General features: G+C 49.1%; 1 protein-coding gene across 1 annotated transcript in view; it reads left to right on the top strand.

Moving 5' to 3' along the window:
• Positions 1-19,806, top strand: part of LOC144248803 (uncharacterized) — a 538,816-nt gene that overhangs the window by 111,366 nt on the left and 407,644 nt on the right.

The following is a 19,806-nucleotide window of genomic DNA, read 5'->3' as shown; positions in this document are numbered from 1 at the left end:
GAGAGGATTTGGGGGTCCTGGGGCAGTGGGGGCAACTGGAAGGAGGCTGTGGGATCCTGAGAGGGACAGGAGGGGCTTTGGTGGGTCCTGGGGAGGTCAGGAAGGGATCAAGAGGGAGGTTTCAGGGGGGATCCTGAGTGGGGTGGGAGCGACCAGGAGGGTGCTTGGAGGGGCCTGGGTGCCTGTGAGAGTTTTTGGGAGATCCTGACCCCTGTGGAAACCCCAGAGATGCTGCTGGATGCTGCCACAGCAAGATGCTGACAGGAACTGGAGACTCCTGAGTTGGGGTTTGTCTTCCTGGCACTGGGGATTGGGTTCTACCGGCGCAAGGAAGTCTGGGGGATCCCCTGAGTCGTGTCCCCCCTCCTCTGGAGTGTGTGTGCTCCCCGGGGCCCCCAGCCCGGTGTCACCCCCTTTTCTCTGCCCACAGAGCTCCTGAGCCGCCGGCGGCCGCAGCCGCTCCCCGTGGCCTCGGGCCGAGCCAGGACCTTCCCAGCTCCATCCCCACGCTGATTTTGGGGGGATTGAGTGTCCCCCAGCCCTGCTGTCCCTCTGCCCCTGCCCGCCTGCTCCCAGTGTTCCCAGTAAAGCTTCCCAGTTAAACCCAGCCCAGTTCCTGGGGGCACTGGGGAGGGACTTGGGGGGACCCCACGGCGGGGCCGGCCCTGGGCAGGGAGGGCGGGTCCAGGTGGGGAACACTGCCTGCTGCGGGTCTGCCCGGCAACTGGTGAGTCATCAGCGCCGCTCGCTCTCATTGGCTGACTCTTCTCCACCGCGTTCTCTCATTGGCTGAGGAGAGGCCCGGCAGTGCAGAGAAGGAACGGGAGAGATCCCGCCCCGAGCACCGGCACGGGGACAACAGACCCGGCCTGGGCACAGGGAGGGAATTTATTACCAACCAAACCACGGCAGCACCAGGAGAAGGGAAAGAAATCCCTCCAGCACCTTCCCCCACCCAACGGGGATCACCCACAACAGGGTTATCCACCATGGAGAGACGGGGACATCCCAGTTTAGAGCAAAGCCAATTTTATTGAGTGTACCAGGTGTTTATACAGGGATTTACTTATATGGTGATTATAGAGGGCTCTGTTTTTGGTAACAATTTCCCATTGGTTACACATTCTTCGTGACATCCAGTAACCTGGGAACATTTATCTTATCACAAAGACTCACACCATGTTGCCTGGTCACTTCTTGCCCAGGGAGACTTAAACTGTGTCTGTGTCTCCCACAGTTTCTGCTCAGTCAGGCCTCAGATATCGGGCCCCTTTATCAGCTCCATTGCTTTACTCTCTGTTTTATTCCCCATACGGGGACACCAGGGCTCTGCCCAATGGGGGTCACTGGGGATCATCCAGCCCGGATCCTCCCATGGGGGATGGAGCTGCAGCAGCACACCAAGCTCTTCCCTCACTCTCTTCCCTCACTCCAAGCTCTTCCCTCACTCGGGGCACTCACAGGGCTTCCCTTAGTGGTGCCTCCGTTGGTGTTGTGTCAGTTGAGAGCTCCTGGAGAAGTTCTTCCCACACTCCCCACACTCGTAGGGCCTCTCCCCGGTGTGGATGCGCTGGTGCACGGTGAGGTGGGAGTTTTGCTTGAAGCCCTTCCCGCAGTCAGGGCAGCGGAAGGGACTCTCCTCTGTGTGAATCTGTTCATGCTTGAGGACATCAGAGCTGGTGTGAAACCTCTTCCCACACTGGGGACACTCGTAGGGCCTCTCCCCAGTGTGGATGCGCTGGTGTATTCTCAGGGAAGAGCTCCACCCAAAGCTCTTCCCACATTCCAAGCACTCATAGGGCCTCTCCCCGGTGTGGATGCGCCGGTGCACGATGAGGTCAGAGTTGTGCTTGAAGCCCTTCCCACAGTCGGAGCAGAGGAAGGGCCTCTCCTCTGTGTGAATCCGCTCATGGAGAAGGAGATGGGAGCTTCTCTGAAACCTCTTCCCACACTCCCCACACTCGTAGGGCCTCTCACCAGTGTGGATCCTCTGGTGCTCGATCAGGTGGGAGCTCCACCTGAAACCCTTCCCACATTCCAAGCACTTGTGGGGCTTCTCCCTGCCATGAGGCTTCTCCACCAGCTCCGAGCTCCGCCTGGATCTCCGCCCGCCTTCCTGGCTCAGGGGGGCTCTTTCCTCCCTGCAGCTCCCTGGGCTGGGTTTGCAGCTCCTCCTCCTGCAGCATCTCCGGGGCTTTTCCTCCTCCATCCAGGCACACCCTGGGTATGACAAATCCTGGTTTGGGGAAAAAACAAGAGGAGAGCACCTTGGAATGGAGGTTCCACCTTGCCCAAGTTCATCTCAGGAAGTCATTTGGAATCTTGTGTCTGTAAGAACCTCCAAAACACCAAGATTCAGCCCAAAAATACCGCAAACTTCCAAGACACACATCAAAAACTCCCTAAACACCACAACTCACGAAAAACCTCCTCCAGGATATAAATATTTAGCTGCCACATAAAAGCAAAGCATCAATATTTAGCCCAAGCAAGCTCAGAAACACCAAGATTCACCCCATGAAAATCGTGGATCCACTTCCACAGTCACCTGCTGCATGTGGAGGGAGCAGCACTCCTGGGCTGGGGGGAGGCTGCAGTCACAGGGAGGAGTGGAACCTTCTGCTGCTTCTTCTTTCTGCTCCTCCTCCTCCTCCTGTGTCTCTACTCTTCCTCACACTCCTCTTCCTCCTGCCATTCCTCCTTCTCCTGCACAATCCCATCTTCTCCTGCCACCTGCATCCTTTCACCATTCTGTTCCTCAAGCCTGCTTCTCCTTCCCTTCTCCTCCTGGCCCCAGGCCCAGCACCCACTGCCGGCTCCCTCTTCCCCCCAGCCCCACAGCATCCCAGCGCAGGGGCAGGGATGGAGCTGGGGCAGGTCGGGCTGGGGCAGCGCTGGGCTCTCGGCCGCTCCCGCCCGCACTCGGTCCCCACTGCAGCCGCTCCCGCCAGGACAGCGCGGGGGGGCCCGGCCTTGGCGCTGCCCCACTCCCACCTCCCCAAATTCCCCTCGCGGGGCCATGGGGCCGAGGGGGGGCGCAGGTGGGTCCAGGTGGGGAACGCGGGGAGCTGCGAGTCTGCCTGGCAACTGGTGAGTCATCAGCGCCGCGGGCTCTGATTGGCTGAGCTCTGCCCGAGCCCTGGGGCTGCAGCACAGAGGGGACACCCTGCTCCAGGGGGGATGTCCCACAAACGGGGGACCCCATGGAAGGAACCACAGGAAAGTGTCTTTACAAACAGATGCTCTGAATCTGCTCGGAGATAGGGCCAAATAACTTTTATGTTAGGAAGTGACAGGAGAAGACATCGGTTTCAGAAAATTTTATTAATTGATGACACAGACTGCTGCTCAGCCAAGGTCTTACTAAATTCATTAACTTGGAGAAGAACAACGAAGCCTTAACAGAGCCATGAATATCATCTGCTATACAAAAGTGGGGTGCATAAGAAAGGGGTAAGTAGTAGGTGGATTGACAAGTCTGTAGCTCTCAAGTATTTCAGCCAATACAGAAAGGGAAAGGGAGATGCAGCTGGGAAAATCAGGATGAAAACGAGACTGTGTCCTCCAACAATTGGAGAGATCCCATGGGAAATGTCCAATGGCCACTCCCTTTTATTAGGAATGAAATTACTTTTATAGGACTCCTCTGTCTGTTCTGTGGACAGAATCCTCTGCCGATGTCAATTTTTCCACACACCCTGGGGCTCATCCCGAATTCCTTCCACCCTCCAGGGCAGCGGGCAGGGAGTGCAGCTGAAGGTGCCTCACCCACTTTGGGTGATCGGCTCCCTTGGCTGGTGGTGGGATTGATTGGGGACCCGGGAGTGACCAGGAGACAGACGAGTGACACATCAGGGGGTGTGTGAAGAGTCAGCAGGGAGAGAGCACTGAAAATCTCATCAGTGAGTGCCCAGGGATCCTCGGGGAGTGAACATGGCAGGGCACCCATGGAGGGGAGAAAAGGGAAAGCCAGGGAGGGTCCTGGCCAAAGGGATGATGATCCCAAAATGTCTCTGAAGGGTCCCTTGGGAGAATGTTGAGGTAGTCTGCACATTGCCCCGAAGGTAATTAAGGACATGGACACCCAGTGGGGCAATGAGGGAAGTGGAGAAGGGATTTGGACAACAGGTGATGGATGGTGTTGGTGTGCTGAGAAGGAATCAGGTGAAGGGGAGTGTGCAGCAATATGGTTCAGGCAAGAAGCAGCAGGAAGAATCTATGTGGTAAGAAAAAGGATGATGGCAAAGAGGAGGAACAGAAAAATACTCAGGATTGGTTTGTTTTCCAGCACCGTTTTTTGTTTTTTCCTCAGAATTTACCATCTCATACTTTCAATTCGCAGGAGAGTAAAAGCAGGAGGTCAGGATGGCAGGGGTTTCTCTGCGGTGGCAGCGGCAGCACCGGGCGCAGAGGTGCGGCACCGGGAGCACGGGCTGGGGCCTGTGGGGAGCTGCGGGGCCGGGCCGGGGCTGTGGGGCAGCCGGGGCTCAGCGCCGGGCGCTGCCTGACCCCACCAGCCCCGGGCAGGGCCGGCAGTGGCCCCCGGCCCCCAGGAGGCTGCGGGACGCCCCGGCCGCTGCCCGGCCCCGGGGAGCTGCCGGCCCTGCCCGCCGGGGGGGCCGCCTTTGGACACTGCGGCAGGACAGGCACCGGCTCTGCCACACGGGCTGGGCAGGGACCCTGAGCACAACGGGGAACACAAAGGAACAGCTGGGAAATGCAGAGTGCACATGGAAGGATCAGGATTTGCTGTTCAGGATTTGCTTTGGGTCCCTGCAGAAAGGAAAGGTTTTGCAGAAAGCTCAGCAGCTCTCAGAGGATGAGCACCCACAGGCAGTGACCGGGGCTGCAGGAGTGGCAGAAGAAGCCCTGCAGCACTTGGGCACAAGGGCACAGCAGCTGAAGGCAAGAAGGGATGAGCAAAAGGCCAAGCTGAAGGCAAAGGCCATGGCAGAGTTCCCACAGCCCTGAGGGATCAACCCCAGGGCCCAAGGGGGCCCCAGCACCCAGGGCATGACGGGGTCGGCCACAAGCACCTGGCAGAGGCATTGCCCTCCTGGCCAGGGCAGAGCCCACCCAAACAGCCCCTGGGAAGGAGTCAGGGCTCCAGCTGCAGCCCACAAGGACACTGCAAGCACAGACAGCAGCACCCTCAGCAGGAGCAAGTCCACCCCTGCATGGACATGGATTGTCAGGGCTCTCTGAGCTCCCATCCCACCGGGGACCCACCACACTGGAGCCCTGGAGAACATTCAGGCTGGGTCTGCATCCAGAGGAGGCCTCTCCTGATGGACACAGGGGCCTCTCCATCCACTCGGAATCTTACACCTAAGCGGGACAACTGCTAAAAATGTCTTTGAGTATTCAGGGGAGAAGTAGGAAAGAGGAGTGGCTTTATTCAACCACTTCTAGCATATGTGGGAAAGGGTTTGAAATGCAAGAATTTTTACTTGCCCCTAATTGTGACTATAGTTTACAGGGAAGGGATTTGATCGCTAAACTGGGAATGCAAATTAACATTATAAAAGCTGACACAGAGGCTCGTTCTGTTGTACCTTTGTGTCATATGTCTGGCAAGGCCTATGCTGAAGTGAACCAGAAGTGTGGGCAGCCTCAGGGAAATGGGGAAAATTAGATATGGAGCCTCTTCAAAGTACTTTGAAGCAACCAGCACAAGTGTTGTCTAGAAGCAACACCCTATTCCAAGGGAGGGAAGAATGAAAAATGCATATTATATGATTGGCTCATTGCAAATATTAAAATGAATACTATATGTGTTATGTTGGAAAGTTGTGTCCTAGTAATCTCTTTTAAGCAGTGCTGTATTAATCTCTTTTAAGTAGTGTGCTACATACAGTTTTTAGCCTATATCATGAGATTAAAATAGAAACTATGTGACATAAGATACTTTTTGTAACTAGCTCAAGGAATGGAAAAGATAATCAAGAAATTCTTTGCATTATTGACGCTGGATAGAGATCACAGCAACAGACAATTGGAACCCCAGAAAAGAATCATTGCCTCCTTTACAGAAAAGCTCAGACTTCCAGGAACCAAGAAGGATGATGTACAACATGGGGGGGAATCTAAAATTAAGCAGAAACACCCTGGTTTGAAAGGAATGTTTGAATCATGTATGAGATATATGAATATGCAATAGGCCATTGCTTTTAAGGGGTAATCCTTTATAAGCAAGGTGTGCTATTTGGTGGAGTGCCAGGCAACCGGACTCCATAATTGTTTACATTTATTGTCTCTTATTGTCCTAATTTTTATGACTATTTTCTTACTAATAAAGTTCTAAAATTTTAACAAAAGTGAATGGTGTTTTTCACAGGAAGGAAGGGGAATTAGACAAAGCGCAGGACAAACCCACAGAGCTGTGTGTGCTTGTAAGAGCCTGGCACTGAAATGCCCTGAGCAGGAAGGCTTCAATAGCTTCTGGTAACACCATGTCAGCTAAAAGGGGGCAAAATCAATTCTGACTTCTTCAGCAACCACTGGATCACTTATTAAGGTATTTCTAAAAGAAATAATTCCAATAAAAGGGATTGTGGAAGCAATAGAATCAGACAGTAGAACTCATTTTACAGGAAAAATCCTTCAGGGGGTTATTTCAGCTTTAGGAATACAATGGGACCTCCATAACCCCTGGCACCCCCACAGCTCAGGCTGGGTAGAAAGAATGAATAGGGAACTAAGGAAACACCTTTGGAAGCTGGGGATACAAACCAGGATGCCATGGGTACGGCTTTTGCCATTGGCTTGGGCAAGAAGAAGAGCCAGACCCAGGCCAGATATTCAATTCAATCTCCCATGGAATTGATCTTGGGAATTCCTTACCCTGGGAATTCTCCACCTAGTGCAGGGTGGAGATAAGGGATGCACATTTAAAGCAGTCTGTGGCCAGAATCCTGTCTCTGGTGCAATCTCTCCCCCAGGAAGCTGGGCTGGCACAGAGCCTGACTTGGCACTTTGCTGCTCCCAATGATATGTATGTTTGTTATAATTTGCACCAATGTAATATTGTTGTATTTGGTTAAGGGAAATATGATTTGACACGTATAATATTTTGTTATTGCAAAGCACACACGCCAGCACTGAGAACTGCCCCCCCCCCCCATATTGGTTACACCAATACCGGCTTTCTTGGACAAAGCCTCATTTACAATTTAACACATGTGGCTCGCCTGAAGATGGGGAGATGGGCTGCTCAGAAGGGCGATACTGGAATGCCTGGGCACTGATCATCCTGGTAACAACCCTAGATTGGGATTGCTGAACTCCTCCGGGCTGATACATCTGAAAGCCACGGCTCCATAACTCCATCAGAGGATCGAGGATCATCCACACCTGGACTTGGATTGTTCAACCTTGACTCAGAGAAAAGAACTTTATGAATATGTGGGACTTTGAATAGAAAGAAAAGGCAGATGGCTGAAATCCCAGCCTTGGGCAGAAAATTTCCTGTAAGAACTGCAGGGTCCAGGAGGGCGTGTGTGTGCCTAGGGTAGGGGAACCTCTGCCAAATGGCGTCCTTCCTGTCACACACCCAGTGCCGACCCCAGGCTCAGCACTGTCCTTCTCCTTGTGGCTGGCTCAGAGAGAATTTGATCCTAAATAAAATTTTCATTTTTCATTTTTATTTGGATGGACAAATTTTCATTTATAACACCAACATCTAAGCAGGACATGGGCTCTGCCTAAGGAGTGCAAAGCAGCACCACTGGTGGCCAAGTGGCGTGGCCCATGCCAAGGGGCCCCGAGGCCAGAAACAGCCGCCAGCACAGCTGAACACGGGGGGACCCCTCAGCCTGGGCTCCAGGTCTCTGCAGCCCCGGAGATTTGCACTTCCCGCCTGCAGCAGGAGGATGGGAGGCCCCCCTGAGCCTGCACTGAAGGCAGCGCAGCAGCAGCCAGGGCTCCACAGCGGGGCAAGGCCCTGGGCCTGCCCACACCTCCTCTGCTGAAATCCTCGGCCTGGCCACCCTCCCTGGGCAGCTCCAGCCACCGGGGCCAGCCCTTGCTGCCACTGCTGCAGCTTCAGTGCTCGCTGGGCCTGCACTGCCACAGCTGCTGGGGACACACCGGGACAATTCCACTCAGTTACACTCACACTGCATTAGCTGGGTTGGTGGAAAATGTAGCAAGTTTCATTAAAAAAAAAAAAAAAATTATTTTTCTACTCAGGCTTGGTTTGCCTTTGCCTTGGGGAGAGAAATTTTAAAGGTTTTGTTATGGGCTGTTACACCACTCAGTGGAGATGAGTTTAACATCTCAACACACTGGGAATACCCCAAAAGATACCCACAAAACATCAGTGCCCAGCAGCAAACAGCAACCAACACCTACCCCAGACACTGCCCCCAGCAGAGTTAGAGGCACCTGGTCTGCAAAAGGCTGAGAAGGAAATCCAGGAGTTCAAACCTAATTAACATCAGAGGCAAAGAAATCTGGGTCCAGTAGGAAACCAAATACTGAAAACTACACAACTTGGAAGCAATGAACATTAAACCAATGGATTTAGATTGGTTCAGTCTGTATAAATTTAGGAAAATCTAGTAAAACTCACATGTCATGGGATAATTTTCTCTGCACAGCCAGCCTATGTGTGAATGAAATGATTTCTGTTGCACATCTTTGCCAGAACCAAGGAATGCCTTGACTCTCTAGCACTAAAGATATTGTTGGAAATTTTTTTTTCCCCCGCAGTTTCAGAGACAAGATTACACTATGAGAATAATTTTCCGTAATAATTGTCCTGGCTTGTAAGATAAGCATGTATTCTATCTGCCATCTGTTGGAGGTTGGGCAGTTTTCTTATCTCTTCCAAGAACAATGTCTCCCTCTGGGGAGATATCTTCAGTTCATGGACCATTGAATGACTCACTGCATGACCGCTAAAGTTACATCATCCCAGTGTGAGATGCTCCACCCAGAGGGAGGAGCCAAGCACCCCTACCTGCATAAAATCTGCACTTTTTGGGACACTGAGCAGCTATTAGCTGGATTCCCAGAAAAGCAGCTCTTTTCTCTGCTGGATTCCCAGAGGAAGACCAAGCCCAACTACTACCAGACCTTCAAAGAAAACTCCACCCTTCTAGAGATCACCAATCCAGCAGCATTTCATCTGCCACTCCAGGAAAAACAGCCACCATTTAACTAGACTACTGCCAACACCCTAACTCCTCAGGGTGTTAGGTTTCTGACTCTATCACTAGTTTTGTTTGTACTAATTACATTTTTATTGTTATTATTTTTATTTAGTTTTTCTCCTAATAAGGAACTGTTACTCCCATTCCCATATCTTTACCTAAGAGCTTTTTTTGAAATTGTGGTAATTCGGAGAGAGGGAGTTTACCTTTTCCATTTCACAAGAGGCTTTTGCCTTCCTTCACAGACTCCTGCCTTTCCAAACCAAGACAGAGCCCTTGGACAATCTTCCACCCCTGTACCTGAATTCTCCTCCCCAGGCTCAGGCCCCTGTGCCTGCACCAGCGGGGCGCCCGCCTCAGCCTGCACAGGCACAGGCACCGCCGTGTAACACACAGCCCTCGGCTCCGGTGCTGCCGGACCCATCAGGTCCCTCCCAGCCCCACCTGCACCACAACAGGCAGACGATCCCGGGCACACACCTCCCCCTGGGAAAACTGCTTATCCTCCAGCTAGCAGAACACGGTGCAAGACACGGAGAGAAAACCATGACGATAGTGAGGAGGAAGGGGACAGACCCAGTCTTTACCCTCTAAGGGAAGTACCAACCGCTCCCGGAGTCATTGGGTACGTAAATGTGCCGATCAATATGGGAGATGTAAGAGCTTTCAGCAAGGAAATGCAGAAATTAATGGATAATCCTCTAGGGGTGGCAGAGAGGCTGGATGAATTTTTGGGGAACATCATCTATTCATATGATGACATCTGCGCCATTCTAAGCTCGTTATTCAACGCCAAAGAACGGGACATGATACGGCAGGCTGCAATAAATGATTGAGAACACAGGAATCCCCAGGGAGGGAGTGGCACGAGAGAAAGCCTGAACAGAGGCCATCATAGAACACCCAGGCGGAGGAGGATCAGTCTAAAATGATAGGGCTAAGGAACATGGTAATACAGGGAATTTGGGGGATGGTACCAAAGGGACAGAATATTTGTAAAGCATTGGGGGAATGCCAGGGGAGGGATGAAATACCCACCAAATGGCTGGAGAGGCTGAGAAAGAGCCTCCAAATGTATTTGGGCACCGACCCTAATTCACCTGTTGGGGCTATTCTGTTTAAAACACAATTTGTTGCTAAATCATGGGAGGACATATGGAAAAAGCTAGAAAAAAGAGAAACTTGTCAAGAGAAAAGCCTCCAAGAATTGTTAAGGGAGACACAGAAGGTTTACATGAGAAGGAATGATGAAAAATAAAAAGCACAGGCAAGGATACTGGTGGCCCAATAAGGGAAGTGCAAAAACAGGAGCAGATACAAAATCCCGGAAAGCTGGCACAAACACAACAGCCCCAGGGAAAACCTAACCCCTCTCAGAAGAAAGGCATAAACAAACAGGTAAGCAGCCCTGAGTGCTTTTACTGTAAACAGAAAGGGCACTTTAAAAGAGACTGTAAGAAGAGAATGAAGGATGAACAGATCTTCCAGGAGGATTAGAGGTGTCAGGGGCTTTATAATTTGGGGTCCAGAACACCTGGAGAGCCCTTGATAAAATTAAAAATTAGACCCCAAAAACAAGAATTGGTGTTTTTGGTCAATTCAGGCGCAGAAAGAGCTACAGTTCAGAGACTGCCACCTGGATGTACTAAAAGCAAGGATTCAATGGTGGTCATTGGGGCTAAAGGGGAACCCTTTAAGGTTCCGGTTTTAACAAATGTGGAAATAGAAAATAAGTTTTGTCTGGGGAACATAGTACTGGTAGAAGAAGCAGATTATAATTTGCTGGGGGGGGATCTAATGGTAGCTCTGGGATAAGCCTGATAGCACAGGACTCCCACCTCACAGTAAGTTATTACAAAATAACCGCTGAGGACAAAAATGAGATAAATCCCAAAGTGTGATTTGGGAAGAGGCGGGGAGGTTAAACACTCCACTCAGGAAGAGGCGGGGAGGTTAAACATGGAGCCAATTCACACTGAGATCCAGAGACTGGAGGATCCAATCAGGATTAAACAGTACTGCATTCCCATGAAAGGCAGGAATGGACTGAAGGCTGTAATAGAAGATCTAAGAAAGAAAGGCACATTGGAACTGTGCATGTCAAGACATTACACTCCTACCTTGGCAGTACAGAAGGCGGATGGTAATTACAGGCTGGTGCAAGATTTAAGGGTGGTAAATCTATTCTCTGTACTCACCAAACCTATTTGGACAAGCCCTTGAAAAACTCTTAAGTGAGTTTGTGCCCGTTAAAGGGACCAAATTACTACAATACGTAGATGACCTATTGGCAGCTGGACTCAGGGAGGAGGATGTGTGGGACCATAGCACTATTAAACCTCTTTGGGGAAAAAGGGTTGAAGGTCTCAAACTGAAATTACAGTTCACAGAGCCTGAGGTCAAGCACCTAGGGCATTGGTTAACAAAAGGTAAGAAGTTGGATCCGGACAGGATAACAGGTATCATTACTTTACCCCCTCCACAAACAAAAAAGGAGGTCAGGCAGCTGCTGGGGCTTCCAGGATACTGCAGGCAATGGATCGAGGGATATAGTGAGAAGGAAAAGTTTCTTCATGAAAAGCTTATCACGGACAAGCTAAAGTAGACAGAGCAGGATGAGGAGGGTTTCAAGAAATTAAAAGAAATCCTCGCGGCAGCTCCAGAGTTGAGCCTCCCTGATGTAAAGAAACCTTTTCAGCTGTTCCTGGACATCAGTAATCACACTGCCCATGGGGTTTTAATGCAGGATTGGGCAGGGGCCAAGAAGCTGGTGGGGTATGTATCAAAGCTTTTAGATCCTGTAAGCAGGGATCTTACAAGCAATTGCAGCAGTGACAGTATTGGTGGAGGAGGCTAAGAAGGTGACTGTTTCAGAATTTCTGAGAGAGAGGGCATGATTTATGTCTGGAGTGAGAATTGAGCTTCCCCTCAGTCTAGGCCACAGATTTGGGGCTTGTGAGGCCTTCCAGCCTCTGACGCAGTTAGAAATGAAGAGCTTGTGGTGCAGATAGAAATTGTATTAAGGTGTGATGCAAAGCACTGGGCTGTCTGGGTGTGAAATAGTATAGGTTTATAGTGTAAGGTTTAGGCCACTTTAAGACAAAGGTAAACAATGTTAGCTTGCCAATGAGAGTGCTTTGTAAACTATAAACTATATAGAAGTGTATAAAAACTGCCATCTTCTCTCGAATAAATGGAGAACATTGCATTAATCATATTGGTTGGATGTGCGTTCTGTCCTGTCCAGCTTCCCGTTATCTGAGGTCCCTGGTCGCAGGTGACCGTCGGGGCATTCTGCAGCAAAAGGCTGACAAGTGGCCAACTGACGCCAGGCTCCTACAGTATGAGGCTGTATTAATCCACTCCCGGGATTTGGAATTGTGAACTACCTCGGTGCAAAATCACGCGCGATTCCTGGCTGGGGAAGCCGCAGGAGTGCCTTCCCATGACTGCGCAGAAGTGGTGGAGCTGCAGATCAAAATAAGGCCAGATTTAGAAGAAGGTGAAAAATGGTTTGTGGGTGGTTCTGCAAGGGTCATAGATGGGAAAAGGAAATCAGGATATTTCCTGATGGCAAAACCAGGGAGGTAGTGGAATCAGGACCCCTGAATCCCGGATGGTCAGCACAAGCTTGTGAGTTGTACGCAGTATTGAGGGTCCTGTGGCAATTAGAAGGGAAAAAAGGAACAATTTTTACAGATTCAAATTATGCATTTGGGGTGGTACACATATTTGGAAAGATTTGGGAAGAACAAGGGTTACTCAATACTCAGGGAAAGAGGCTAGTGCATGAAGAAATAATCAGGCAAATCTTAAAGGTTATAAGGGGGCCAGAGGCAGTTGCCATAGTCCACGTGAAAGGGCACCAGACAGGAATGCAGTTCAGGACCCAAGGGAACAATTTAGCAGACAAAGAGGCCAAAAGCATGCCTCTAATGAAGGTAAGTACCCCAGGAATCGAAGAAGGGGAGGTACAGGAATATCCTCCCCACCCCTTCCTGAAGGAAATCGAGGGGTACAAGAAGATAGGAGGCCAGCTAGAAGGAGGTAAGTGGAAATTGCCAGATGGGAGGGAGCTGTTGTCTAAAGACTACAGCAGAAACATCCTGAGGAGATTACATCAACAAACACACTGGGGAGTCCAGGCCCTGGCAGAGCAATTCCCTGGATTCTTCGGGTGCAAGCGGATTTATGAACTGGTAAAACAAGAGGTGCAGGGGTGTATGATTTGTCAAAAGATTAATCGGCAAAAACACGGCAGCTGGCACTGGGAAGTCACCCAGTGGCATACAGACCTTTCAAAAGGATTCAGGTAGATTTTACTGATCTGCCTAAGGTGGGGAGATATAAATTTTTATTGGTAATAGTGGACAAACTAACCCACAGGGTAGAAGCCCTCCCGAGCTCTCAGGTGATGGCTCAGACAGTATCAAAATTTCTACTAGAAGAAATCATACCCTGATATAGGTTAGTAAAATACATAGATGCGGACCAGGAGACACACTTCCCCTCAAAAATTATTAGACAACAAGCCAATGCTGTTGGGATCCAGTGGGAATACCACACCCCATGGCAGCCTCAGAGCTCTGACAAGTTGAAAGGATAAATCAAACATTAAAGGTTCAATTAGCAAAATTGATTTTGGAAACAAAAATGTCCTGGTTAAAGTGCCTCCCCTTAGCCTTGCTAAATATCCAGACCATGCCTCACTCTGAGACTGGAGTGTCACCTTTCAAAATGCTGTATGGGATGCCATATGAACATGGCATGCCAGTGGGGCATCTGAGGATAGAAGATGCACAGACACAGCCGTATCTCATAGCCATAAGTAAGAATCTGCAGGAATTGCGGAAGCAGGGAATAATAACACAAGGTGCCCCTTTAGGTTTTTCCACACATAAAGTACATCCTGGGGACAAAGTGCTCATAAAAACGTGGAGAGAAGCCCCACTGACAGCTGACTGGGAAAGCCCTTTTCTCGTCCTCTTAACCACAGATACAGCAATACAAACAGCAGAAAAGGGGTGGACACACGCATCCCGAGTGAAGAAGGTTGAGCACCAGGAAGAGATGCCAGAGTGCAAAGTCACCTCTCCTCCTGGGGATTTGAAGATAACCTTGTGGTGGCCAAGTAAATGACTGACAGGGATCTGATAAGATGCACTGAACCTCATTGTGAATGTTATCCATTTGTATATTTCAAATGTGAGTATTGTAACAAGGTTTGGGTCACACACTGTAGAAGGGAATATTGGCCAAAGGGTTTATGTGATAAGTGCCTAGAAGGGGAACTAGCCATATCTTAGAGCTGTGGGTCTCAGATTCAGTCAAAGAAAGAAACTGAGAGTTTCTAGCCAGGCAAAAAGCTGGGAAAGAGCTGGGAAAGAATGTAAATAATGCTTTATTTCTCTTGTTTTTCACGTTGTTTATAGTTAAGTTCTATCACTGTGCATCAAGCACTTTGCACCAATGCTCTGGGTTGTTTTCACTTCAGAACAAATAGATTTGATCCTTGCAAAGCTCCGTATAAAAGAGGTGTGTATTTTGAATAAATGGGAGTTTTACTCTCAGCAGCCTTCTGAGTCAAGTCTATTCATTCCCATCCTGCCTCGACAGCAACAAGAGCTTGCCACAAGCCTAGGAATAATCGAAGCGGACTCTGAGATCTGCTTTCATTTGTTTCAAAACAGGCTAAGGGGAAAATTGAGATCAAAAGCTCAAATCATTACTGTTGAGTGCCGGAGGTTAAATAAAGTACCCTGCAGTGCAGATACAGTTAAACTACCAAGGTGGAGCATCTTTAAACGGAGGTATGCAGCTCAGTCCAGGTATGACACCACAGAAGACTATTCTTGCTGCTGAGAAAATGGTTTACCTCACCACTGGTGGCAACCCAGTGGGCACAGGCAAAGGCAGAGGAATAATAATCGTGGGGATCCTGATCAATCTGAGTCCAGCAATGTGCCTCAAGACCAGCACGCTGTGCACTAACTGGCCCAGCACAGAGGTGTGAGGCCCCGGTGAAGGTGCGGGCTCTGCATACAGACTGTCCGGAGAGCACACGGGGAATCGGAGGCTCCGACAGCCCCAGCCCCAAGGAACCGCGGCAAGGGTAAGATAAGCGGGCACTGTCCCATAAACGGCACCCAGCAGGGGATACGCAAGCTAAAAGAAAGAATAAGGTGTTACTCACAAAGGGCGACCCCCAAGGACGGGCAGTCAGAGCACAAGGAACAAAAAAGAAATGTTGAACAGATATCTGTCCCAATCTGTGATAAATGTAACCGCACAGTATGGACTGGGGGAAGGATGGAGTCAGTGTTTGTAGCATTCTTTCAGGCTAACCCATTGTGTTATGACAATAACCACTTGGGAATGTGTGTTATGGGTGGACAGACATACTGGGTCAGGAAGAACTTAAAATATGAGACCAAGATGTCCCTCAAAAATGAGCCAGTTATCTTGGACCTTTTAGAGGATTAGGATGACCATGTTTGTTTGCAATATGACAGGATGTTCTGCTTTTCAAGAACAAAGAGCGAGTGGACCCGGAGAGCAAAATTAAACAGGTATCACAGGAACTAAAAAGACAAGAGGCAGAGATGAGAAAAAGAAGGATGGAGCAAGAAAGGCTGAGAACCCTAAGCGAGCAATATGATCAGCTCAAAAAACAATATACCAGTTGGAGTTTCCCTGCCTCCGATCAAAACCTATTTGTGGATCTGATGCAAGAAACTGCAACAGAATTGGGGCTGTCCAATTGCTGGATCTGCAGAGGGCTCAAGTCTGCAGAGAAGTGGCCTTGAAAAGGTGAGAACTTAGCTCTAGATCAACTCCTGAAATGGGATAATGCTATAATTGGGACATTTTGCATTAGCAGGGAGGGAAAGGAGCACACTGAAATGGTGGGATACACTTCATGTCTGTCCACTCCAACAGTAAATTCCTTTAACAAAAGCCAGTACCTAGTAGGTACCTAGTAGGGTACTGGAGCTGGGAAAAAGGCACTAAATGTGAATGGAGAGAAAAAAATCGAACACTGCTGGAACAAAGGCTCTGGAGCTAACCCTTACCAATCCTTAGATGAATTGAGAGGATTCTGGAGTAAACCCAAAAACACAAAAGTCAGGTGGAAAGCCCCTGAATGGTTTATATTGGATTTGTGGGAAGAAAGCATACAGCAAACTACCTCAGTGGTGGAGAGGATCATGCACTATTCAATTGATCAGACACGTTTTCTTTACCCTACCTCAATCAGAACACAGCTCACTAGGGGCCCCCTTATACGAAACTTTGAGCAGAAGAAGAAGGGATTTGAAAAAGAAATTCCCTATCTTTGGTGGGGGTCAGACCTGGGGCGAGAAGTGGCCAGCAGAAAGAATAATAGAGGATTATGCTCCTGCAACATGGGCCCAGGATGAAAGCTGGGGGTATAGGACCCCAATTTATCTGTTAAACCAACTAATAAGACTTTGGGCAGTGGTAGACATGGTCTCTAACCACACCTCAAATGCCCTTGAGCTGTTGTCTAAACAACACTCCCAAATGAGGGCCTTTGTGTATCAAAACAGAATAGCCCTGGACTATTTACTAGCAGAGGGAGTAGGGGTCTGTGGAAAGTTTAATGAATCATAATGCTCTATAGAGATTGATGACTATGGAGAAACCATCAGAGGCCTGTGACAGAAATTAAAAGGGTAGCACATGTCCCAGTACAAAAATGGAACTCCGTACTCCAAGCATCCTGGTGGGATCATCTGTTTGATGGAGCATGGTGGAAAAAGGTAATATTTTTTAATATTGTGTTCAATAGCTGGGATCATATTCCTACCCTGCCTGATACCATGCTTTATCAGGTTGATACACTCAGTAGTGCAGGGTATGCAGGTGGCTGCCATGCCCACAGACCCAGAATGTGTTATGGGAAAAACAAATCAGGTATCAAAAATAATGAAATTGGGGGAGGAAAATCTACACGGTAGGGCAGCAGATGCTTTGGCCAGATTCAAAGAGCAGATACAGGGAGAAGGGGATGTCTACAAATTGTACCAGGGAATTCCAAGACAAGAGTGGGATAATAAGCCTTGAGGGAACTAAGAGGTTTATTTCCTTCTTATAAAGAACTAGGAAATGGGATAGTAGTATAGGGTAGAAGTAAAGTCACACATAATTATGTAGAAAGTTTAGAAAGCAGGAATTACTATGTTTATGTAGAAGGGGAAGGATTGTTTTCTGTATATGGGATAATTCATGCCGATAAAAATTGCCATATATATTTTATGTATGTATTGGTAAGAAATACCCTTATAAAAAGATTTTTAAGCACACAAGTCAGTGTCGGGGATTGCATCACAGTGTTGAAACCACCTGGACAAGAGGAAGGAGATCTTCATTTACAAATGAATGAATGTGGCCAGCCCAAAGATGGGTGTTCCCCAAGGTGATCCACCAGGATGATGAATACCTGATAAACATCTAAGACTGAGATAGCTGGAGCCATCTGTGAGATACATCTCAATACTGGATTCCTGGATTCCTGGATTCTGGGAACACATCCTGGATGTTTATCACTCCCTGGACATGGTTTTGTTCCCTGGATGTTTATCACTCCCCAGCCATGGTTTTGTTCAGCTCCTTGCAGAGAAAGAACTCCACAGGAATATGTGCAGTCCTGAAAGGAAGGAAAGGGACTCTGCCTCGGGCAGGACAATCGGTGTGAAACAGAGGGGACCCTCTGCTGTAGCGATCAGATCTGTGTCTCGCCCAGCACCGGTACCCAGGCTCTGCACTGACCCTTTTTGAATGGATTGTGGCTCTTTTTTTTTTTTTCTCTAAATTTATACTTTGATCATTTAATAAATTTTCGTTAATTAATAAATTGGAGCATTCATTTATCACAAAGGTGATACTTAAACTCATTAACAGTTAATAGTGTGTTTAAAAATATGCTTTAAAAAGAAAAAATAAAAGCAGCATATTCTGGGGTGGCCGCATATGAGTCATCCAATGGCTGACCTGGAAGAGAATTTTCCTTCCAGCAGCCTGGAGAGGAGCTTAAGAAATGCAAATTAACAGTGCTGGGGTAAAGCATGGACAATGTGTTTGGGTTTCTTGCCTGGGGTTGGAATTGGGCTGATTCCCTCTGCCCCCTCACCCCAAACTCTGCCATCTCCCACAGATGGAATTTGCACAGCTGAAGGCAGAGCCCGTGCTGAGGATCTCTGACTCTGCAACAGAAATGGCTGAAGCTGCAAAGGGAAACAGCAAATGGAGAATGTTGGGAAAACTTCACTAAAATAAGGGGGGGATCATCCCTCTGCCCACTCCAACATATGCTGACACTGTCTATGTTTTATAGGGTGGATTAGAGCAATGGGGTTTTTGCTACCACAAGTTCAGAAAAATCAGTTAGAATACAAGTATTTGATGTTTACATTAGAGAAAATCAGTCAATTGATGCAGCCCTAGCTCCCGAGGGAGTGCCAAAAATGGAAAAAACACAAACGGCTACCAGAATAAATTCTACAACACCACAGACCAGCCCCTGGGAACCCTATGAAACTCATATCAGGAGCCAGAGAACCCATTTATCATTTCAATGGCATAATTTGATTACAAGCTGTCCTCCAAATAAGAACCAACCAGACAACTCCAACTCCTGACCTTCCTGCTGACCAGGCCACTGAAATGAGGAACACAACATTTCACCAGGGGATGGGATCAGATTATCTGTGAGCAGAAAAAGGAGGAGTTTATGGAAAACTAAGTGACTCAAACTGCTGTTGGCAAAGAGATAACCAAGGAAAACTGGTGAAAAAGATGAGAAAGGAAATAAGAAAGCAGCTCATGTTCTGGCCCACATGTGGAAAGGATGGGAATGGGATGCGAATTTGTGGTGCACTGGCACACCAGGGGTTAAACAAATGTTGCTTCCCTTCTTCTGTGCTGCAGCAACTCTCATCTTTTTACCATGCTCCACACCTTGGCAGTGCAGCTCATCCAGCAGCTGAGCCAGGGCATGCAGGTGGCAGCCAGGCCTCCTGATCCACAAACGGCTACAAAAGGACAGGGAATGAGGGCACCGAGAATAATCCCAAAACCAAAGAGGGCCTGGGAAGGACAAAACAGAGTCAAGGAGTGAATCTGCCTGGAGATAAGGCCGGGCACTTATAGATAAGGGGAGAAACCATCAGTTCCAATAAATGTTTCAAATTGACCCAGAGAGCTGCTCACAGTCCCGCTACATTCCCGAACTTCGAGGAGAACAAAGACTTAACAGAGCCATGAATATCGGCTGTTACACAAAAGGAGGGTGCACATTAACGAGGACAGGCAGCAGGTGCATCAGGAAGTCGGAACCTTCCAAGGAACTCAGCCGGTGGGCAAAGGCAGAGGGAGATGCGGCCGGGAAAATGAGGATAAAAAGGAGGCTGCGGGCTACAGCCACGGCAGAGAGCGCACGGCAAATGCCCCACGGCCTCTGCCCCTGCTCGGCAATAAAGTCACCTGCCCGGATGGCGAATCCCGGAGCCGCCCGCAGCGCGCCCCGCACGGCGGGGGCGGGTCCCGGCCCTCGCAGCCCTCACCTGCCGCCCAGGTGAGCTGGTGCGGCTCGGCCGAGGTGTTTTGTGCCACTGCGGGAAGGCGTTCT

Source organism: Lonchura striata, unplaced genomic scaffold (genome assembly GCF_046129695.1).
Source record: "Lonchura striata isolate bLonStr1 unplaced genomic scaffold, bLonStr1.mat Scaffold_91, whole genome shotgun sequence".
Classification (NCBI taxonomy): Eukaryota; Metazoa; Chordata; class Aves; order Passeriformes; family Estrildidae; genus Lonchura; species Lonchura striata.
The sequence above is the reverse complement of the archived record's forward strand: the minus strand, read 5'-3'. Positions and strand labels throughout refer to the sequence as shown.